The sequence below is a fragment of the Neophocaena asiaeorientalis genome, unplaced genomic scaffold (genome assembly GCF_003031525.2).
Source record: "Neophocaena asiaeorientalis asiaeorientalis breed wild unplaced genomic scaffold, Neophocaena_asiaeorientalis_V1.1 scaffold129, whole genome shotgun sequence".
Lineage (NCBI taxonomy): Eukaryota > Metazoa > Chordata > Mammalia > Artiodactyla > Phocoenidae > Neophocaena > Neophocaena asiaeorientalis.
This window is the reverse complement of record NW_020172446.1, coordinates 1,029,657-1,052,885: the sequence shown is the minus strand read 5'-3', so window position 1 is coordinate 1,052,885 and position 23,229 is coordinate 1,029,657. Positions and strand designations below refer to the sequence as shown.

At 49.7% G+C, this 23,229-nt stretch overlaps 1 protein-coding gene across 1 annotated transcript in view; it reads right to left on the bottom strand.

The window, feature by feature from the left end:
• ASIC2 (acid sensing ion channel subunit 2) overlaps positions 1-23,229 on the bottom strand; it is a 995,646-nt gene that overhangs the window by 88,513 nt on the left and 883,904 nt on the right. The window lies entirely within an intron of this gene.

Here is a 23,229-nt window from a genome sequence, read left to right as displayed (position 1 = left end):
GGAGATGAGCCCAAGGAAAGACAGGCTCCCCTGGGGAGAAAGGGATGGGCTTGAAGGCCTGTCTCATTCACCAGCTACCACTGGAGGACACATCTTAGGGATGGCTAAGGGAGGGGTGTCTGGATGGGTCAGCCTGGCTTAAAAGGCAGGAAAAAAAACCTATGAGAACTCTTCCATTGATGACATCCCAGGATTCTAGAGGGATCCCAAGCAATTTCTAGGAGTAACTGCTGGGGCTCTCCACGCCCCAGTTCATTGCTGTTGCTGTAGAGGTACCCGGTGCTGGAGAGCTGTGTGTCCACGTTGACAGGACACAGTCTCCCCTTGGCAGCCCCCATGGACCCCAGACCCACTTGGCTACAGCTATGACCCCACCACCTCAGACCCTAAGCTTGTTTGGATCGGGCCTGGAGTCATACACAGTGAACTCCACAGGGCAGGAAAGGCACCCTCATCTTGCCTGGTACACAGTTGAGTATGTAATAAATGGGTTCCAGGTAAACAAATGGATGCTAAGCTAAATGTGGAGTCAGGTGCTTTAGCCAGACCTGCTCACTCCAGGGCTCATGTCGCTGGGGGGACCTGTGAGGCTGGGGGGACAGTCTGTCCTCCCCCATCTGGGCCCACAGATCCCCAGGGGGCCGACTGGCAGCCGCTGTCAGCAGGCGGTGCTCACGGCAGACGGTGGTAGCCTCTTCATTTCCACAAATGTCTTGGAGCACCAGTGCGGTCACACACCGAACACACCATACATCAGATGCCTAATGGCGCGTTTTAGAACATAAGTGGTAACCACCAAATGCGACCCAGGAAAGGAATTAGAGCCAGATGCACAGTGGGGAGGGAAAAAAAAATTGAGAAGAGCCTCGGAGGAAGTGGGGCCCGGTGCAATCGTCCTGAGACAGGAGGAAGCATCTCTCAAGCACCTATAGGCCAGGGGAGTCCATTTCATTTAAAATTGGCACCCTTTACAGAGAGCTGGGCTGGACGCGGGGCCCCTCGCAGGTCAGTGCTGCCTGGACTGGGCCTGCTCAGTCCGACCCTGACCACGGCATCCTGAACTGCTCTGGGAGCCCCTCCCGGCCACTCATTCGGGTTTTCCATTCAACAAACATTTTTGCACACCTACTCTCTGGCACGAGGTTATGTACCAGGGCATCTAAACACAAGAGTTCAGACCCAAATTGTCTGGTTTCAAATGCTGGCTCTGTCCCGACCTAGAAGTTAGTTAATTTCCCTTCCTCAGTTCTTCTTTGTAATACCCTCCACCTTGCAAATCTGTCATGCAGTTAAATGAGAATATGGGGCAAGTGTTTAGAACAGCAGTGAATATATCCTGAAGGGTCTCTGCCCTCCTGGGGATGCACTCTGACATTCCAGTGGAGGGAGGGGACTGTGGGCCAGATCCCCTGTGTCCAGCTTGGGGAGTGCACACAGTAGGTATTCAGGGGATTTTATCTGAATTGAGCAGAGCACATGTACACACATGCACACATGTGTACACACTTGTATACACACACACACATGCCACCTAGAGCCCCCAGCAGAGATCTATTTCCTTGGTAGGTGGACTTTTCCAGACCCCTTGGTGGAGAGATGGCTATTCCTGGGTCCTGGCTCTATGCAGGCATCTTGGTTCCAGGGCTTTCTCATTTCTGGCACCTGAAGTTTCCTTTTCTTTCGAGCTTGGCTCTGCATTAAAGATTTTTAAAAGAACTGTACTTTGTTCTGCATGTCTATGTGCATGGAGTGGAAGATGGGTCTGGGCTGGCTCAGTCCGCTCATGGTGGAACTAGAAACCATGGCTGGAATTTTAATTTGTGGTGCTGTGAATGGAGCAGTGGAGCATGAGATGGGAAAGTGCTTGGGCCGGACTGTTAAGACCCTGATTCTGGGTTAAGGCCAAGCGCTGTGCGAGACAGCTTACACAGTTATGTATTTAATCCTCGTCGTGGTCTTATGTGTTATTATGTCCCTTTTAGGGATGGAAAACTTAGACTCTGAGAGGTTACAAGACGTTCTACCATAAGAAAATTATCATCCCCAACTCAGCCCTTTAAGCCCATAAGCAGGGGTTAGGATCCAAACTCAGATCCATGGTCCCTAAGTGCCGGTGTCCCCAAGAATAAAACACCGTTGCCAACAGGCATTCGGGAAACAATGAGGGACCTGGGGAAATACAAAGGCCAGGTCTATATTGATCTCTCAGGAATGGAGATGAAGAGCGGCCGTGGCCCCCATCACTACCACCAAAGAGGAAGAAAGAGAAAAGGAGAAGCTGAATGGAGGTTAAAAGTGGAAGAGCAGGGCTTCCCTGGTGGCGCAGTGGTTGGGAGTCCGCCTGCTGATGCAGGGGACACGGGTTCATGCCCCGGTCTGGGAGGATCCCACATGCCGCGGAGCAGCTGGGCCCGTTGAGCCATGGCCGCTGAGCCTGCGCGTCCGGAGCCTGTGCTCCGCGGTGGGAGAGGCCACAACAGTGAGAGGCCCGCGTACCAGAAAAAAAAAAAAAGTAGAAGAGCAGAGAGAAATCAATGCGAGCGCTATGAGAAGGCTCTGGGATGGAGGATGGGGGCGAAGATGCTGCAAAAGGATCAAACCCTCCGTCCACAGTAGAAGACTCCCAGTTCTCTGAACGTCTCAGCTCATTTGACAGAAGAGGGAGCTGGACTGTAGGGAGAGCGGCCCCAACTTCTGCTTCTGGGCTTGATTGACTGATGGACTCATTCATTCGTGCATTCAACATCCAATCTCCTCTACCCAGCACTGGGCACTATGGCGTTGCCAAGGACATAGATGCCGAGGGAAGATATACTGAGCACATACGTGTTAGGTGCTTACAGGCAACGTCTCCTTTATTTCTCTGAAAGACTCAGCGTGGGAGGTGTTAGATTCCCATTTTACGTATAAGAAAGTTGAGCTCAGAAAGGTTCAGTCAGGTATCCAAGGTAGAGTGGGACCGACATCCAGGTCAGCGTTAATACCGAAAGTCCATTCCTTTCCACTCGAGCACGCTGCTTCCCTGCTATCACTCCTGCCTCAAGAGCTTAACAACCAGGGCGGTTATAGCATTTATGCCCCAAGGAGGGCACCTTTGACAGTGAAAGGTGGGGGCACTCTTAGTAATTACATCAGGACAACAGGGAGAACCTGGCATCGTCCTGGGCGGACTGGGATGTACTATACCGTCGTATATAGTACATATACTGTACCCTATACTAAAGGCGTGTTAGTATTTATATTTGCATGGAGTTTTGAAGCTTTCCAATGCATTTCCCCGCTTTCAGTCATGCCTTATTCGTAGGGTGAAATGAGAAAAGTTTCCCAGATAACTGAAGCTCATCCTTTTAAACGCGATGTTTTGGGAATGGATGATTCTGGATGGTGAACTTTGAAATGCAGATCAGGTTTCCCTGCTTGAGGAAGTAGCACTCCACCATGTCGTCCCCACGCTGGCCTGGCTCTCCCACTTAGCTGGGGAGAGCTCCTGCAGCCTGCAGGACTCAGGGCAGAGCTCTGAGAAGGGGGACTCCAGGGCCTCCCCTGCCCCAAGAGAAGGGCTGGCAGCAACACCTGCTCTATAAGACTGTCAGATTCTCAGAGCCCAGTAGGCCTGTACTGGGCTTTCTGCAGTCAGCTTCTTTTACAGAAACTCAAAACCAGCATCAACTAAGTCAGAGCCTTAGGAGAGCAGAAAAACGTCAATGCAAAGAAGATGAGAAGGCGTTGGGGTGGGGGGAGAGGACTTCTTTGAGCTCAGTGAGCTCAAACTCTCCATGTTACAGAAGAAGAGAAGGAATATGACTTGCCCAGAGCCACACTGCTAATTAGCGGCAAAGACAAGACTGGAATCCAGGTTTCCCGACTCCCAGGCTTGAGTTCATCCTCTGAGCCCTGCTGCCTCTCTTCTTCCCTCCCCCACGCCACCGCATGGGACCTCTGGCACGCGCCCCAGACACGCTCTGCTCTATCATGCCTCTGTGCCTTTGCACCTGCTGTTCCACCTGCCTGGCATGCCCTTCCCGGGAGTACCTTGCCTGGCAAACTCCCTCCTCCTTCGAGAGGAAGTGGAAGCGTCCTATCTGGTAGCCTTACCCGAATCACTAGACCTTGTTCATGGGTTAATTTTTGGTATCTATTATACTGTGAAATTTATGTGTCTGCCTCTCCTTTTCATTCCAGACTCCCAGAGGGCAAAGATGCCTTCTTGTTCATTTCTGTATCCCAGCAGCCCGCACAAGGGGTGGAACGGAGTAAGCTTTCCATCAGTGTTATTGCATGAAATTGAAATGCCCTTGCAGGGAAGGGAGCTATGACAGGAGAGGCTGCCTGGCAAGGGGCGAAAGATGGAGGCCAGGGAGGAGGAGACAGGCGTCGACAGCTGATTCCTCCCGTCGCCACAGGGCCAAGGGTGATCCCGTGCAGAGAAGTGGTTTAGAACAGGCCTGCGGGTGTGGGGAGAGGGCAAGGGGGGCTGGCAGCCCCAGAGACTGCTCGACCCTGCATCTGCTTATTGGATTCTCTCCGGAAAAGTACCAGTGAATTAAAGCCCAATAAAAAAGGCAGTTAAGTCCAAACTCATTGATGCCTTAAGCTCCCCCAGGTCAGTGAGCCAGCACGCAAGCTGGGCCAATATTTCTCCATTTCTTCCCACGTCAACATTGCTCTCCAGTGAAGAAACGGTGACACATTTTATTTCAACCATAAGTGGAGCAGAGAGACTGATAGCAAAGTGATGGCTGCTGCCTTCTCCAGAGGGGAGGCTCTGGATCCCATCCAAGAGACTCCTGTCAGCAGGCGTGATGTCCATGTCCTGACCTTGGGCTCCGGATGGGGTACTGGTGGTCGGATCTGTGCCTGTGTTCCCGTGTGCACGTGTGTTTGCCTACACGCACTAGGGGTGTGTATGCCTGTATGTGTGTGTGCACTGTGGTTTGCTACATAGATACACGCAGTCTGCACATTTGTGGGTTGATTCATCCATTTATTCCATACATATTTAGTGAGCACCTACTTTGTGCCAGACACTGTACTTGCCTCTGGTGTTTTCATGGTGAAAAAGACAGTCTCAGCTCCTACCCTGTGGGTTATACAGTCCAAAGGTGTAGAGGGGAAGACAGACGACAAAACAAGTAATAACAACAACGCGCATTGAATGCTATATAGGTGCAGGTGTGCACGTGCATGCTTGAATACCTGAATGCATGCAGGCCTGGAAATCTAAGTGTGTACATGAAAAAAGTGGCGTGTGTTGGGGGAGGGGAAGAAAAGAGAGAATTGAAGTCGTGGGGGCACCTGAGTCAGAACAAGGGACCTAATACCTAAAGAGTGTGCACAACCCGTGGCCATGGCCTCCCCACTTCCTCTTGTTTCCCCTGGAGGTCTTCTGACCTCTGCTCAATCACAGGAAACTTCGGAGGCCAGTGGCTGACCCTCACTGCTGGGTGGATGGAGAAACCCTGGACTAGGATGATGGGAACATGGATTTTATTCCCAGTCCTCCTGCTAAGTAGGAAGCCCACTGCAAAGAGGATGTGGAGTTAGGAGTCCTGAGCCTGTCACGTAGTAGCTGTATAACCTTGGGCACGTCTCTTAGTCTCTCCGAGTCTCAGATTCCTTACCCGTGAGAGTGCGAATACCATCTCTGTTAACCATCACAAGATTGCTGTGACAGCCCACGATCCTACAGCATCCAGACAAAAGTGGGATGTAACTACATTGATAATAGTGATTGTTCCTACCGTGGCCAACCCACCGCTCGCTGGGCCTTTCTAACACACGACTCCAGTAGTGCCTGAAAATACCTGCATAGCATTTTCCAGAAAACATGATTTCTATGAGATTTCACGTAGTAGCTGTATAACCTTGGGCACGTCTCTTAGTCTCTCCGAGTCTCAGATTCCTTACCCGTGAGAGTGCGAATACCATCTCTGTTAACCATCACAAGATTGCTGTGACAGCCCACGATCCTACAGCATCCAGACAAAAGTGGGATGTAACTACATTGATAATAGTGATTGTTCCTACCGTGGCCAACCCACCGCTCGCTGGGCCTTTCTAACACACGACTCCAGTAGTGCCTGAAAATACCTGCATAGCATTTTCCAAAGTATTTTCCAGAAAACATGATTTCTATGAGATGCTTAAAGGAAAATAACCTCTGTGGTCAAATAGGTTAGAAAATGCTGGGCTAAACAGAGTTAAACATGTTGATTTCTTGCAGGCCTTCTCAGAGCCTTTAATATACCCACGTACATTGTGAATCTCCAAGAGTGGGCACAGTAAGCACCATTTCTGTGCTCCAGAGGATCCCTCCAGAGGCTAGGACTTCAGGGTATACTTGGGAGTGACTTCAGAAAGCCCTAGTAGGGGGCTGTGGAAGTACGGCAGGGAAGGGAAGGTCACTGTATATGGTAAACTTGGAGTCAGTTCCTGCTGTGGTGCCTGGGGCTTAGCACTGCAGGGGACCTCCTAGAGATGGTGAAAAACACACTACAGGGTAATCACACCAGATTGGGGAGGGAGCTGGCCGTTCATCTGTTTGCTCCTGTTTATCATTAGTTGAGAGCTGCTCCTGGGGTGTCCAAACCCCAAACTTCCCGCCTGCCCCGGGGCTCAGGCCTGGGATGTCCCTGTGCCCAGAGACTACTCTGAGGCAGAAAGTCACAGGTGTTCGCAGGAAGCGCCTGACAGCAGGAAAAGAGAGTACAGAGGCCATGTGGCTAGAGCACTGGCAGCATCTCCACAGACTCCTTACTTGGCTTGACCTCCAAGTCTGTGTTCGGATCCATGACCACCAGATGGGATTATGGCTCCATAGACCTCTCTGCAATGAACCCTGGCTGACATGATAACGTACAAAATCCCTCCACGGACTGGCCCTAATCTATTTTTCCAATCGTCTCCACTTCTACTCCCTCTGAGCCTAAAAGTCAGGCTATATGGATTACTATAGTGGGAGAGGAATAGGGTGGGCAGTGTGGATACAAATCTCTCTTCCAATTTGGACTTTCCTGGGACAATTGAGAGCTCTTGTGCATGAGTGTATGCTGGATATACCTCCTGGAATAGGGCCTGGGACTCACTATAGGGGAGAGGCACCAAGCAGTACAGGGGATGGAAGCTCCCGGAAGGTGGTGACCCAGGGTATCTGGCACCAAGAAAGCCAGACTTCTTCTTGAGAGAAGTCAAGATTGAGGCTGGTAAGCCAGAGCCAAGCTTTGGGTACACAGTGTCAACGAGAAACAACGGATGGGTCAAGACAGGCCAGAATACGCTAGAATGTCCCAGACTGTTCCTTATATGAGACACTAGCTCAGGGCCTGCCCTAGTGTCTTAAGGAGCCACAAACAGAATGTCAGAGCTGGAGGTACAGAGCCCTGGGGATCATCTAACCTCAAACACTTGTTTTAAAGAATAAGGAAAATCGGGGACCAGAGTGGCGAAGGGACTTCCTCAACGTCACCCAGCAATTCAGGAGCAGAGCCTGATCAGAACGCACATTTCTTGCTCACTAGTGAGCCCTTCGTTTTGGATTCGTTGACTAATAGCGTTCCTTCTTGCCAAGAATCTGACCATTGCCTATGGGTTCTCTGATAAGAAAGAAACTCCCATTGAGCAATTTCCCTTTGCTCAAGCCCCTCCCCGCCAGACTGGGACACTGAGGGGCCTTCACATCTCCTCCACCTTTCATCTCAGTCCGTGTATTCCCTGGAGGGTTCCCTGCCACCTCAGGTAGTAAAAGCATTTGTAGTTTTAGACATGTCAGCAAGTTTCACCAGGCAGTGTAAGGGAGCATGAATGCTAATGCCTCCATCTGGGGATTATGTTAATACACTATCCCGAACTGACATTTTAAAAATTGCACATTTTAATTGGCTGCCTCTTCCATCTCCAAGTCTAGGATCATACAGTAATTAGGAAGTGGGACGGTGGAGGTTGTCGGCGAGATGCCCTTGGCTAGGTTGCAAGGAGTGCTGGCCTGGAAGTTGGAAGGCTTGGGATCTAGTTGCCAGGTGTGTGACCTTGGGCAGGTCACTTCTCATGTCTAGGCCTCACTCTCTTTGTATGAAAGTGAGGAGTTAGGGCTTGACAACCCCCATGGCTCCTTCCAGCTCGAACCTTCCATGAGTTTTGGACTGCTAGAGTCCCCCCCCCATTTCTTGCCCTCCTCCTATCATCTATGTCCTGAATGCCAGGACAGCCAGGAACATCATTTCTCTTCTGACTCTGGAACTTATGTGTTGGGGACATACCTTTTCCTGCCTACTTGGTAGCTACCTGGGTCTTACCTTCCAGACCTCTCAGCCTGAGTCCAACCTCTGCCCCATCTGGAGTTAAATATGATGAGGGTGGAGCTGTTTCAAGTCCCTTTCCCCCCAAATGCATCCTTTCTCTGATGCCCAAAACAAGGTTCCTTGGGAAAATCATTAAGTCTGTTCTGTCCTTCACTCTATGGCCCATGGTTGCCAAATATGATCTTCTTTTAGCTCATCCAGTACTTAATTGGCGACTGTAGGGGCAACACCGCTCTGTTCAAGGACCTCACACACCCCTTTCCTTGATGTGTCCCAATACTTCACACTTGCCCTGGGCAAGTGTCCATAATCTCTCGCCCGGGCTATTAGAGACCCCTGTCTCCCAGCCCTGTTCCCTTCTGGCTTTGATGCTGCCAAAGCCCTCTTCATTCCCTGCAGCGGCCTGTCTCTCCTGCAGGCCTCACAGACTGGCCCCTGGTCTCAAGGACACACACCCAAACACCCTCACCAAGGGCCACCTCTTGAAAAGTACCTGCACACCTCCCCTCCCCTCTCGGCCCAGAGTGATAAGACTGAATGGTTGAATAAGTATGAAACTTGGAGGCAGGAAGACATGACTGCTGGCCCTGGACTTACCACTATCTATCGTGTTCTTACGCTGTCCTTTTCCTTTACGGAGATTCAGTTCTCCTGTGTGTAAAATGGTCTTGCCCTGCCTACCCGCCAGGGTGAAGCTTAGTGAAAGAAGTCAGACAGAGAAAGACAAATACTCTACGTTATCGTTTATATGTGGAATCCCCCAAAATAAAACAAATGAATGTATATAACAAAACAAAAGCAGACTGAGAGATATAGAGAACAAACCAGTGGTTACTAGTTGGGAGAGGGAAGGGGGAGGGGCAAGATAGGGGTATGAGATTAAGGCTAGAAACTACTACTATGTATTAAAAAAATAAGCAACAAGGGTATATTGTACAGCACAGGGACTATAGTCGTTATTTTGACATAACTTTAAAAGGAGGGTAATCTATAAAAATACTGAGTTGCTATGTTTTGTACTTGAAACTAATATAATGTAAATCTACTGTAGTTCAAAAATAAATAAACAAACAAACAAATAAATAAGTAAGCAAGCCTCCCAGGTGAGTCTCATGTCCTGATGTTTAGGGATCGCTGGCTTATTTTTATTATATCAGAAATCCCCGGATTGCACACTCAACTCTCCCTTTAGCTCGTTGAGCCCACTAGCATGCTCTGAAAGTGACGTTACACGCCTCCAGTCTGAGGAGTTTTCATCCCACTTTCCAACTCCAGGATATTTCCCGAGTATGTCCAAGAGGCATCAAGGTGTAGTGGAAAGGCAGGAGCTTCCGGATTAGACCAGTATTTCAATCCCGGCTCTGTTTTGATCATCTAAGTGCCTTCAGGTAGATCCCTGTCTCTTCATTGTTCTTTTCTCTATAACGGGGATAGTAGTCATTATCTCAGGGTTGTGATAACAGAAAATAAGCTTCTATACGAAAAGTAGCCACCACATTGCAGAGGCTCACAAAAAACTAGTCCCTCCATCCAAGGGGTTGGAGACCTGCCTTGGTTTGTCTGAGGTGGATGTCACCCCGCATGGCATGTCTGAACTGAGACCCACGTGGGACCTGATTCTGAGAACCTGGCAGCAGCTGAAAACTTTGGCTGAACTCCCCAAAGCCCAAGTCCTGCCCTGAGTGAGAGCCACTGCCCTTTGCCTGTGCAAGACCATTAAAGTTTAATTAGCAACTCTGTGTGCCATGCGTTATTAAAGCCATGCTGGACTGGCTGTTAAAACCAGCCAGGGCTGCCCCTGGTTCCCCTGGGGTGTGGGTCAGGCCGTGAGGCAGAGCCAGAAGACCCCATGACAGGGTGGGGATAGCCGTCACTCCGATGGGGGCCGCAAAGCTTAGGTGATGGGCACCGTGGCCTCATGTAAAGCTCTGTGGTCCTAGATATCTGTGTTGAGCTTGGCAGTGGCTCTGGGTTGCAGCTTTTCATCTGCAAAGAAAGACAGCTCACCTGTCTCCCTCATCGGACTGAGGCGTCCCCTGGGACAGAGCTTTGCCTCTCTCATCAGACTGGGGTTCTCTAGGGTGGGGTTGTATCCCTCCCATCAGATTGGAACTTCCATTAGGGCATGACTGTTGTCTCTGCATCAGACTAGGAGGGTTCCTGGGCGGGGCTATTTCTCTGCCATCAGACTGAGGGTGGAAGCTGCTTGCTGGCCTTTGTCCCAGAGGCTCTAGAACCCTGTCTTTTCCCAGCCCTGAAGCGCCTGCTGCCCTTTGCTTTGTAAGCACTTAAAAACAGAAGGCAAACAGCGTTCTTTTACAGGTTATTGGCTTTTAAGTAAAGATAGTTAAAATAATTTATATCTTGCTCAGGGGGAAAACGGGAGGGAAGAAGGAGGGGTAGGTTTTCCTGGCAAGGAAAAGCAGCATAAAATGTCCTGAAAGTGCGCACTCAGCGGCCTCTATTCCTTCAAGCGCGGAGCAAACACCCGAGATTAAAGCAAAGCTCTGGGGATGGGTTAGCACTAGGGCTGTGACTGCAGACTTGACCCCAACACTTTGGAGCTGGAGTCGGGCTTCCCGGAAGATGAGGGACAGAGATGGAGAACTGGGTCCTCTGGCAAGGATAAAAGGGTGCTGGTGGGGCGGTGTAATTCCCATTACTTGGGCTTCAACTTCTGTTCAGTAATTTCTATGCTGAGCTTTAGGGCAGGAGCTGGCCTAGGAGGTAAGGACCTCGGTTTCTCCCAGCTACTAACTCCCTGTATTATCTGGGTAATCCCTCACTCTCACTAAGCCTTAGCCTTCAATGCCTTGAGGTCCCTGGTAACCCTAATATTCCAGAATGCTCATTCTAAGTATCTTTGTTAAGCATCCTTTCAGCCTCCTAAACTTTTCCTTAACACGGTCTGTAATTACACAGGGTGTCCGTGAAGCCTGGAAGCATAGGTGACTATATATCACGTCAACAAGGACATCTTCAATCCGTTAAAAAATAAAATGGTACCTATGTTTCCAGACCTTATTGGCATATATCCCCATGTATAAGAGTATTTGATAAATATCTAGCTCTTCGATCAGACTGTAACCCCCATGGGGACAAAGACGAGGAGTTTGTTCCCTGTTGCCTGCCCACCACTCTGTGCATTGTTTGATACGTACTATGAACTCAGTAAGTATCAGTTAAATGAATTAATAAATAAGTGGATGGCAAGGTTTATCGTGGGAGTGGGGAGGGCAATGGAATAAAGTGAGAACTCAGAAAGTGGGCTTGCAGAGAACACACTCAGATGTTTGGGACCCCTGGCTCATTAACCAGGCCCTCCACGGTGTCTAAAGGTAGAATTTCCACCCAGAGAATTGGGCTGTGATAAAAGAGACAAAGGTGGGGAGCTGAGGGCTGGCATGTGGAGAAGAATGCACTCATCACCCAGCTTCTCCTGAACATTTATACATCCAATGTTTGTCTTTAAAGGATGAGCCGTATCCTTTGATAAAGGATTAGACACCTCCCCAGAGACTCTGGACTCATGACAGGTCAATCCATGTCCAGCCTGGTGTCCTCAAACATGCAGAGCAGTCTCTCTCTCTGGATAGGACAGAGAGAGCAAGTGAGGCTGGGACTCTCTTGGGGCCCTGGGACTCTCTTGGGGCCCCGGGACTCTCTTGGGGTCCCGGGACTCTCTTGGGGCCCCGGGACTCTCTTGGGGTCCCGGGACTCTCTTGGGGCCCCGGGACTCTCTTGGGGTCCCGGGACTCTCTTGGGGCCCCGGGACTCTCTTGGGGCCCCGGGACTCTCTTGGGGCCTCTGTCATGCTGCCCCTCTTGCCTGGAATGTCCAGCCTGCCCCTCCCCTGGTCCACTTGTCTCCATCATCTCTCAAGACTCAGTTCAGTGACCATACCCTCTCCCTCTATTCAGGTAAAACTGACCATCCCTCCTTTGGGCCTCACTGGAAAAACAGATATTATTTTATCATGCATCTGAATGTACTAGCAATAAACCACTTATTATGGATTCGGCAATGTTTCCAGATTTGGCGACCATCCTCTTCGTGTATCTGGTAGGTGGTGAGCTCCTTGAGCTGTCGGTGTGGCCGGTTTAGGGTGTCTGGCGTGCCGGTCACTGTCTAGGTTTCTAAGGCTAGGGCGAGGTGTCTTTCTGAACCCTAGAACATAGGTTCCTCCCCTTCTTCTTCCTCATATAGACTGGAAGGCTGAATCAGGACTCAGTGGTGGGCTGAGAGAAGAAGGCACGCTGCCTAGGGTGACCCGAAGGAGGAAGTGATGCATTCTGCCGGTTCCATGTGACTCCAAGGCCTGCCAGCATGCCCTCTGGTGGCAATCAACAACTGTGAGAGCAGTGCAGGTGAGTTGCTTTGACCTCTGAGCCTTTCCTAGTTCATGCGTGCTCGCTAGGCAGGTAAAGCTTTGCTTTGAAATGTAGACACCTCAGCTACGTGACATTTTTTTTGGCTGCGCCGTGTGGCATGCAGGATCTTAGTTCCCCGACCAGGGATTGAACCTGAACCCTCGGCAGTGAAAGCGTGGAGTCCTCACCACGGGACCGCCAGGGAGCTCCCTAGGTGACATTTAGAGATAGCTACAGGTTGGACTAAGGTCCTTTGCATTCTATGAGGCTATCAATTCCCTATTTTGAAGAGTATTAACCTCATGATGAAAAGTAATTACAACATCCTTTACAACATTTAAGATATAACTTAAAAAGTACAATTTATTGAACACTTACTATGTGCCAGGCACCGTGATGGTTGTTTTTGCTTTTCATATATTCTCCCTACTCCTCCAAATGACCTGGTTAGGAAAACTATATTGATCCCACTTTTGGAAGAACAGAGAACTGCCACAAAGGTCCAACAACCTGCCCGAGGTCACAGAACCAGTGAACAGTTAACTCCAGACTGTTGGCTCCACAGACAGACTATATTTGTTTTTTGCAGTACGTGGGCCTCTCACTGCTGTGGCCTCTCCCGTTGCGGAGCACAGGCTCCGGACGCGCAGGCTCAGCGGCCATGGCTCACGGGCCCAGCCGCTCCGCGGCATGTGGGATCCTCCCGGACCGGGGCACGAACCCGTGTCCCCTGCATCGGCAGGTGGACTCTCAACCACTGCACCACCAGGGAAGCCCCCCAGACTATATCTTTTTACTAGTCTATACTACCTAATCTTCTGACATTTGCCTAGCAACAGAGAAAATAGTTTCCATAGCAACTATAATAAAATCAGTGTTGGTATTTGGATAATCTGAGTTTTTAAAAAACCACTTAAACTCTATATAAGCTACATTCCACATCTGGGAAACTATATAAAGGAAACGATTCTAACTATGGAAAAGATATGTGCAAAAAGAAATGTCCTGATGTATTCATTAGTTATAATCTGAAAAAAGCAGCAACAAGAACCTTCCAACAACGGGGAAAACAAATGCAGTGTGGTGCTGCTGTTCAGTGACATGTACACGGTCAGGGGCAACGTGGTTCCACTTAATGCTCATCCCTCTCTGTTTCTGGGAACTGATTACTCCTGGGGGTGGAGTTGTCATTTTATGTGACCCTGCTCTCCTGGTTCAGGTGATTGGTCCCTGGTGAGCACCTGACCCAAGCTGGGCCAATCAATTCCTTTCCTAGAATTTTTTAGGATGAGATTGGTTAGAGTTCTGTTTCTCTTTGGGATTATAAAGTGAACTGTAGCATAAGGCATATCGGTTGTTTTCTTCCCTTGCCTTCCCCAGTCCTAGAAGGTGGTGACTGCTTCTTGCAGTACCCAGTACCCTGCATTTGCCCCTTCAACCCTTCCAGCACATGTGTTACTAACTTCCCAGATTAAATGCCCTCTGTTTGAAATCCCTTGCTTACTTCTGTATTCCCGACTATATATAGATATCATATTTAACTTTTTGGAATCTCAATTTCTTCATCTATAAAAATGGAGTCATAATTCTTAACTCATGCAGATGTTGGGAGGATTTGATGGCATGAAGGCAGTCAAGCGTCTGGTACAGAGTCAGTGCTAATCAATGCCGATTACCCCTCCACCCTATGACTGAAACCGTCAACTCAGGTATGCAGGAGGCTCTCTCCTCTTGGTGGTTTGCTGAGGTCCTTGGTCTCCGGGAACGGTGCCGTAAGTGGTTAGAAGCTATGCCCAGTGGAGCTCCCTCCCCCGTCTGCCACAGTTAACCTGGGGGCACGGCTCGGGATTATGTCACGGCCAGTGCAGATTCACAGGCAGGTAGAAACATAAAGTGTTTGGAACGGTACTTGCAAAACCTTTCCTTCTCTTAGCACCCCCTATTTTAGTCACTCGAGCAGATTCTAATTTGGTCTCGAAAATATCCTTCAACGGCCCCAGGCAAGTGTCATACGGTATGCCATAGATGGGTACACGGAGCTCAACTTCCATCCTGCCTCCTCAGAGCCAATCGTCAGTCTCTGGAAGTCACCGAGTGAGGAAAGAGGAAAAGCTCCCTTCCATCTGACAGCGGAATCGATGACTGCGTGAACAGCTCTGGGCGCTGGGCTCTGTGTTTGGGAATTTGAAAACATCACCTCTGGTTCAATCCTCACAACCACCGACAAGGCGGGGGGATGGGTTATCTTATGTCCATTTTACAGATGAGGCACTTGAGAGGTTAAGGAGGGGACCCAGTGTCCTGCAATCCAGGTGGCAGCCCTCTTTCGTTTTAAAATGCGCTCCTTGGCTCTATGTTCCAAACGCAGCCGCAGGTGACTCTGAATGCAGAGGAGTGCTTACAGAATCCCAAACTAGCTGGGAACTTTCTTGCAAACCAAAATCACTCTCTTTTTTTTTTTCCAATTTCTACCTCCCTATGCGGGCCTTGTTCTAAGCATCTGAAGTCTCTGATAATTACTGTCACAGTAATTAAAAAATAAATCCCCTTTAATTTCATAACAGGTGGTTTGTGAGGCTGGAAGAGAAGTTGAAACGTGTGTAATTATTGTGTGGCTTATTTGCATTTATAATTGCTTTGGAGGACACCGAGGGCCAAGCATCCAGTCTCGCAGCTGTCTTTCACCTCCATCGGCTGATGGCGGCGGTGGCCGTGTCTTTTCTCCAAGCACCACCTGTGAGGGTAGCAGCTCCAGCTGGAGTCCTGAGACTTCCCATCAACACAGAGAGCAGCAGGGTTGGTGCTGCCATGGGTTTGCTTGGAAGGGTCTCTAAGTCAGCAAGGACCCCGTGTGCCCAACCTTGAGTCTAGTGTTGGCTAGGCTCTCAGTGATGCTGGTTGACCACGGGCAGTTTCTAACCTAAACCCCGGCTCACTTATCTGACCCAAGCACCAGGTGGGCACACTGAGGGCTGGCAGATTTGGTCCCTGATGCAGTGTCTCTTGAATGTGCCCTGCAGATGTGTCTCTGAGAAGTTGTCTATAAACCGAACTTCTAGAGACTGAATCCATTTCCCTTACTGACTTCTGAATCACTCTGGATACCTGCTTTTATTTTTCAGGGGCTTCCTAACACTTCAGATTGAAATTTCTTTGACCATTCCTGTCTCCCCAAGTCTTCTATAAAGGAGTTAATTAGCCACAGAAGAATATATAAGCCCTTTCCAATTGATGCCCTAATTAATTGTTGGTCTTTAATGTTGTAGAAAGACCCCTGGCTTTGGCGTCAGACTTACCAGGGTCTGAATTCTGGCTCTACCTCTTAGCAGCTGTGAGACCCTGGATAAGTCACCTAACCTCTCTGGGCCTCAATCTGTAAAATTGTAACTTGGTCCAGCATTTCTCAGCCTTTGGCTATATGCTGGGATCACCTGGGGAACTTTAAAAAATGACTGCACTTACGGCTCGTTAAATCAGACTGGAGGGTGGGGTGAGGGCTTGGGCATCATATTTTAAAAAGCCCCCTGAGTGATTCTGTTGTGCAGCCAGGGCTGGGAACCACTGTCTGAGCCCCTGAGGAAATGCAGGTTTCAACCCTCCCCTTCCTTTGCCCTGGGGAACGGTGCCTGACCATGGTGGGTCTGGGAGGAGCTGGGGGTCCTAGGAAGGTTACTGAGACTGAGATCCTGCCCCCAGACGGGAGGATGGTGACCCAAGTACTGTGCTAGCTCATGACATGGGGATTGGTCAAGGCACCAAGCCAGCAGCCCCATTTTCTCCCTGGCCCATCAAAACTGGAGACCATGAATTCAGTGGTTCTTCCAACTCTGGGCACGCCAGGGAATCCAGCCCGTCAGCAGTCAGGAGCTCCAAACAAAAGAAGGCAAAGAATGACATCATTGAGGAAATGGCACCAAATTTTATTTCGGACCAGCCTTACCTCCTTGATCTATTTGGATCCTCATCGCATCCCTGCAAGAGAGGCACCGTGATGCCCATTTTACAGATGAAAGAACTGAGGCTCTGCAGAGTTAAGTGACTGACTCTGTATCCTTTAAGTAGCAGAGCCAGGAGTCAAACCCAGTCTGCCTGATTCCAAAGTTCTTCATCTTTCTCCTACACTTGTAGCCTTCCATATATCAGTAAATCGCTTATTATTCAATATAAACTCCATCCTTGCAATTTTTCGGGCCAGACACCCTGGAGTCACCTTTGACTCCTGTCTTTCCCTCACAGCCCACATGTAACCTATTGGTTAATCCCACTGGATCCACCTTTACAATCTACCCAGAATCCAAGCATGTCACCACCTCCCTGCTACCACATTGGTCCAAGTACCACCATCTCTCACCTGGAGGGTGGATGGTCTCCCTGCCTCTGCCCTTGCCCTTCCTGCGTATTTGTAGCACAGCAGCTGGAGAGACTGATAAAGTATTTCCCAGACAATGCCCTCCGACGGTTTCCATCTCCCTCTGGGTTAACGCCAATGTCCTCACCGTGACCTGTGCTGCCCCGAGTAACAGATACCTCTCATCTCCTCTGTGAGTTCATTTACTGCTTCCCCCTCGCTTTCCCCCCAAACTCTCCAAGCGCGCTGCTGCCTCCGGCTTCTGTGCTTGCTGGTCCCTCTGCCTGGGACGTTCTTCCCCCAGGGTCCACATGGTTTGCTCCCTTCCCCTCTGCAAGGTTTTGCTCAAATCCCTCCCTGTTTAAAACTGAAGTGAATGCGCTGGTACACCCCGTCCTTTCTGCTGCTCTATTTTTCTCCATGGCACTCATCACCATCTGGTACACCACCCATATAGACTTACTGATGTTTACTGTCTGTCTTTCAAGACCAGATTTTTGTCTGTTTGGTTCGCTGCTCCATCCCAGGCACGTAGGACAATGCTTGGCACATAGGAGGTGCTCAGGAAGTACCTGAATGAATGAATAAATGAATCTAGTCATCGCCTCCTGCAAAAGGTGGGATGCTCTCGGAGCAGCAGCTAGTGAAAAGACTGGGGGGGGGCGTGTTAGGGAGGGGTGTGCCCCTAGCAGCCTGCTGCATTTCCCCTCCTCGGTGTTGGAGGTGGCGGCGGAGGGGCACGCACATGAGCGTGAGGGACACATGGTCCTACCCTGCAGATCATCTTCACCTTGTTTAAGTTGTTCAGCACATCTGCTGTCTTGTCCTGTCCACTGGGCTCTGAACTCTACTCTCTGCTCTGTTCTCTCAGCTCCGCCTCTTTCTTATGTCCTTTCCTTGCCCTGTCTTCACTTTGCATCACCATCATTATATTAACTAATCATTAAATAATTGTTATCAGGGATTTCCCATGTACCAGATACTATGTAAACCCAGTAAATGCCCCCGTGTCATTGAAACCTCACAGCAACTCTCCAGCGTAGGTACCGCTGTTATCCTTATTTTATGGATGCGGAAACCTAGGCTCAGAGAAGTTAAGTAACTTGCCCATGGCCACACAGCTCAGGAGCGATGAAGACAAAATTCTACCCCAGGCAATCCGCATGCAGTTCCTGCCTCTTCATCTCACTTACTTTCTGCCCCGGGTACTCATGAACTGGAAGATTCACGGTCCTTTATTTTCCACTTAGTCTGAAGCCATCTTCTGCACATGCTTCCCGAGGGCAACCTGGTTTGTCCAGGGCCACGAGTCTAGGGCAGGGCTTCTCAACCTCGGCACTGTCGGGCTGGATGTTTGGGGCTGGGTAGTTCTGTGTCGTAAGGGGGCTGTCCCATGGATAGGAGGATGTGTAGCAGCATCCTTGTCTTCTACTCACTAAGCACCAGTAGCGTCTCCATCTCCTTAAGCTGCGACGACCAAGAATGTCTCCAGACATGGCCGGTGTCTGCTGCGTTGGTAAAACCACCCTTGGCTGAGAAGCACTGTCTAGGGGGTGAGAAGTGGGATGGATCAGGAGGCTGGTGGACGATTAGCTGCTGGCAGGGCCCCGGTTTGTGGATCACCATAAACTCCAAAGTTCTGGTTTGAGCTCTGAACGAATCCAATAACGCAAGTCCTCCCTTGGTTCGTTTCGCTGAATGACTGGCATCGCCAAAGAAGTGCACTTTTACCTGTTACTGGGCTAACTTCTCTAGTGGTCTACCAGGCACACTATAGCACAGCAGACTCGAAGCCTGATGGCCTGGATTCAAAACAGAATTCCACCACTTATTAGCCGTGTGTCCTCAGGGAAGTTGTTCCATCTCTTGGACCTCATTTGTAAGACGAAAGCCATCTTGCACCCTGAGATGAGCCTGCAGAGGGCTTAGTGCAGGGATATGCACATGCTGATAAAGGGCAGCCCTTGTTACCAAGCAAGGTGTAGGGAGTTATTAAACATCGGTATTTGCAAGTGAAAATAAGCGTGTCGTTGGAGTTTACGGAAGACTCCAATTCGGTGTTCTATCCCTAAAGTCCCAAGCCACATGGGCGGCACTGCCAAACTCTCCTGTACCTGAGCCCAGCGCAGAGTCAGAAAGCCCTGCAGAGATCAGAAGCCGGGCTGGGGGCGGGGAGAGTTGTTATCCGCGAGAACCTCGGCAGTACTGTCGAGCGGACGTCTCTTTCCAGTTGCCACCGATCTTGCTTTTTACTTATAAATTATAAATTACCATTCGTTTAGTTTCATCATGACCGATTTAGTTGGTTGTGGGTTGTTTGCCTAACAGCAGTAATTTGGGCTTATGAGTTTTCAATGGCTGGGCTTTAAGGCATGTGTGTAGGGCAGTTCAACGATGAATCATCTGTCTCCTGTTCCTAAAGAAAATCCATCTCTGATGTTACCCCCAAATTGCTTGCAATGTAATGCTTTCAGATGATCTCTTTCCTTTCCTGATGGACCTGACAGTAGATGGGGCAGGAGGCTGTGGGTCCTTTTACCCTACCTCGGTGGGCAAGAGTCCAAAAGGATGAGAGATGCTGTTCTAGATCAATCTTCCCTCTACGTCTTGTTTTATAGATGGGGTAATTGAGGCCCAGAGAGGTGTAGGGTCACAGGTCACACACAGCACTAAAATCGAGTTCTCCTAATTACCTGTCCCAGGCTTCTTCCACTCACTGAACTACCTGCATAGGCCAGGACTGCTTCATCCATGGAGGATACTGGGTCCCCACAAAGGTGGCTAGAAATTGCCCACCCTTGGGTTAGAACGTCGCTGAGGGTCTTAAAATACGATGCTGGTTTGAGTAGATGTATGCAGTGCATAAGAGGTGGGACTCTGGAGGCCAACTACTTTCTAGCTGTGTAATTTGAACAAGTTACTTAATCTCCTTGGGCCTCAACTTCCTCAACTGTTAAATGAGGCTAATCACAGCACCAGCCTCCTGGGTTTGGAAGAATTCAATCGGGCAATTCATGTAGAGGGCTTAGCACAATGCCTGAGACACAGGAACTGCTTGGTGGATAATGATTACTGTTAATATTTTTGGATGTCCAGAGCTGATGTTTCACTCCCACCTGGAGCCTCTTAAGAGAAAGAAAAGATTGCAAAGCTTTCAAAGTGATCAAACAATTTCATTTGTAGTATTTCATTTGATCCTCAAAATAACCCAAAGGCGAGGGTTATCATCCCCATTTTATAGATGGGAAAACTGAGCCTCAAAGATGCAATGCAGAGTCTTTACTCTGAATTCAAGTCCTGTGGCTTTACGACTGGAGCCCTTCCGCTCCCGACACTGGCTTCAGGGCTAACCTTGGCACCGCTGCACTCAGGTCCTGCTTTGACTCTCTTCTACCTCACAGATGCTCCGCTCTGTCGTGGGACTGCCCAGAGCAGCTGTCTACATGTTCCTAGGCCACTTGGAGATCATCCTCCCCTTGTTCTGCATGGGCAGAGTCTCTCTCATCTAGATGCAAGTGACCTTAGCAGGAATGGCAGAGGCTGTGAGCAAAGAGCAGGAAAATTTCTGTGACAGGTCCCAGCTGCCTGACTGATGAGAGGGTGGCTGGGATAAGGCCTGGGTGAGGAGGGGTTGACGGGTTCCAAACGGACTGCAAGCTTCCCCGTGGACCATGAGCTTTGAGTGCTACTCGTGGGTGGGGAGCGGCCCTCGGGCATCTCTGCAGCCCTGGCCTCAGCTCAGTTAATGTGCCCAGAATGAGCAAATGTGGGGCGATGTCAGGAAACATTCCTCTGAAATTGTAGCTGATAAAAAAGACATAAAGATGGGAGATTAAGCCGTTGACACATGGCTATTTTTTGGATGCAGAGGCTGTGAGCAAAGAGCAGGAAAATTTCTGTGATAGGTCCCAGCTGCCTGACTGATGAGAGGGTGGCTGGGATAAGGCCTGGGTGAGGAGGGGTTGACGGGTTCCAAACGGACTGCAAGCTTCCCCGTGGACCATGAGCTTTGAGTGCTACTCGTGGGTGGGGAGCGGCCCTCGGGCATCTCTGCAGCCCTGGCCTCAGCTCAGTTAATGTGCACAGAACGAGCAAATGTGGGGCGATGTCAGGAAACATTCCTCTGAAATTGTAGCTGATAAAAAAGACAAAGATGGGAGATTAAGCCGTTGACAGCAGAGACCCATTCTAGGGGACAGCTTGTAGCTGGGCTGCAGCAGAACTGAGGGGATTTCCCAAATCTCATCACCAGAGAAGTAGTAACATCTACTGTTAGAGTGGAAGACGGGGAGCTGGCTGACATGAACATTCCAGTCTCCAGTGCTGGCGTGGGGAAGAGGACTAACGTTTATAGAACACCTACTGCGTGGCAGGCACTGTGCCAGGCATCTTGTCTTCCCTTATATGCTTCAGTCACACTAACCTTCTTTTCCTCTCAAACCAAACTGTTCCTACCACAGGGCCCTTGCACATGATATTTGTTCTTCTTCTTCTCCTTGCCTTTGCGTGGATGTCTCCTTAACACCATTTAAGTTTTTTTTTTTTTTTTTTTTTTTGCGGTACGCGGGCCTCTCACTGCTGTGGCCTCTCCCGTTGCGGAGCACAGGCTCCAGACGCGCAGGCTCAGTGGCCATGGCTCACGGGCCCAGCCACTCCACGGTAGGTGGGATCTTCCCGGACCGGGGCAGGAACCCGTGTCCCCTGCATCGGCAGGCGGACTCTCAACCACTGCGCCACCAGGGAAGCCCACCATTTAAGTTTTAGCTTAAACTTTGTCTTCTCTGAAAAGCCTTCTCCAGCCTTAGTCAAAGCCATAATGCCATCCAGCTCCACCATCACCCTCTTCCACATCACCCTACTTTATCTTCTTTAATGTACTTTTCATACCCAAACATTTTATTTTTTTGCTTGCTTATTACTAGAATGTAAGCTCCTTGAGGGTAGGAATTCTTTCAGACTCGTTCATGATTGTATATCCCAGGACAGTGCCCAGCACATAGTAGGTACTCAGCAAATATCTCTTCCCACCTGGAGGCTGGGTGGTTTTCCCATGGAGTTTTATGTGGACCTCACAAATACCCCAGGAGGTGGTATAACGATTCCATTGTGCACGTGAAGAAACAGAGGATCAAGGGCATGAGGGACCTGCCCAGCTAATAAATGATAGAGTTAGGATCTGAACTAGGTTTTTGCTTTCAAAGTTATACCTTTAGATACACTACACTGCTTCCCTAGAGGAAAGATGGGGACCTCATACCAGCATAAGACACTAGCATCACTAAGCATCATCACTTAGCATCACCAAGATCCCTTCAATTCCCATCAAGCAAACTTCTGGTCCTAACCTGGCTTTCTAAGGAGATGGTGCTGAGAGAAGTAGATGTCCACCACATGACATGAATATTTCGTGTTACCTGCCAGTTCTCTCTCCTGAGGAAAGTTAATCACTGGGCATTTCTACTTATCATCCAGTCTTTTATGACAGCTTGGTTAATAGGAGTCCCCACCTTGCCCCACAGAGGCTGTTCACTCCTGGGGATACTGATATAATCAACTGTCATCGTGCTCAGCTGAGAAGCAAATCCTGCAGCCACACCATAAAGGCTGGGGTGGCTGCCATGTGAGATTCGGGGTGAATGAGGTATGGGCAGATGACGTGTTTCAATGCTTTGGGCCAAATAGCTTCCCGACATAAATCCCCTTGCACAGAACATCTCCCCCAGCCCAGAGGGTTGGCCCATTTCTTTCAAGCGATATCAGACGGAACAAAATTCCTAGATCAGCAAAGGATACGAACATTGTCTGGAAGTGGGCTATTGTGACGGCTTGCCTGGCTTCGTGCTTCTCACAGCCCCTCTTGTCTCTAACTGAAGCCCGTAGGCTGAGCCCTGATCTGGTCTCCGGAACAAGCCCAACACCCCTCAGGTCCAGCTCTGACTTGATGCTCCAGTTCTAGATATCGGATAAACCGTCTTATGTACCTGGACTCTGCTTGCTACTGAATCCCACCCAGTCCTAGTGATGGGAAGTTCATTTCACACATGGCTATTTTTTGGATGTCTGAAGGCAAGTGGAGTGGGGATGGGGGCAGTGACTTCCTGGTTCCCTACCTTCCAGGTAGCATCTCCCCTGGTGGGCAACTTCTGGGGGTCACTCTGAGAGTCATGTAAACATCCAACCAAGAGCCCACATCTTCATCTTTTCCAGCAATTTT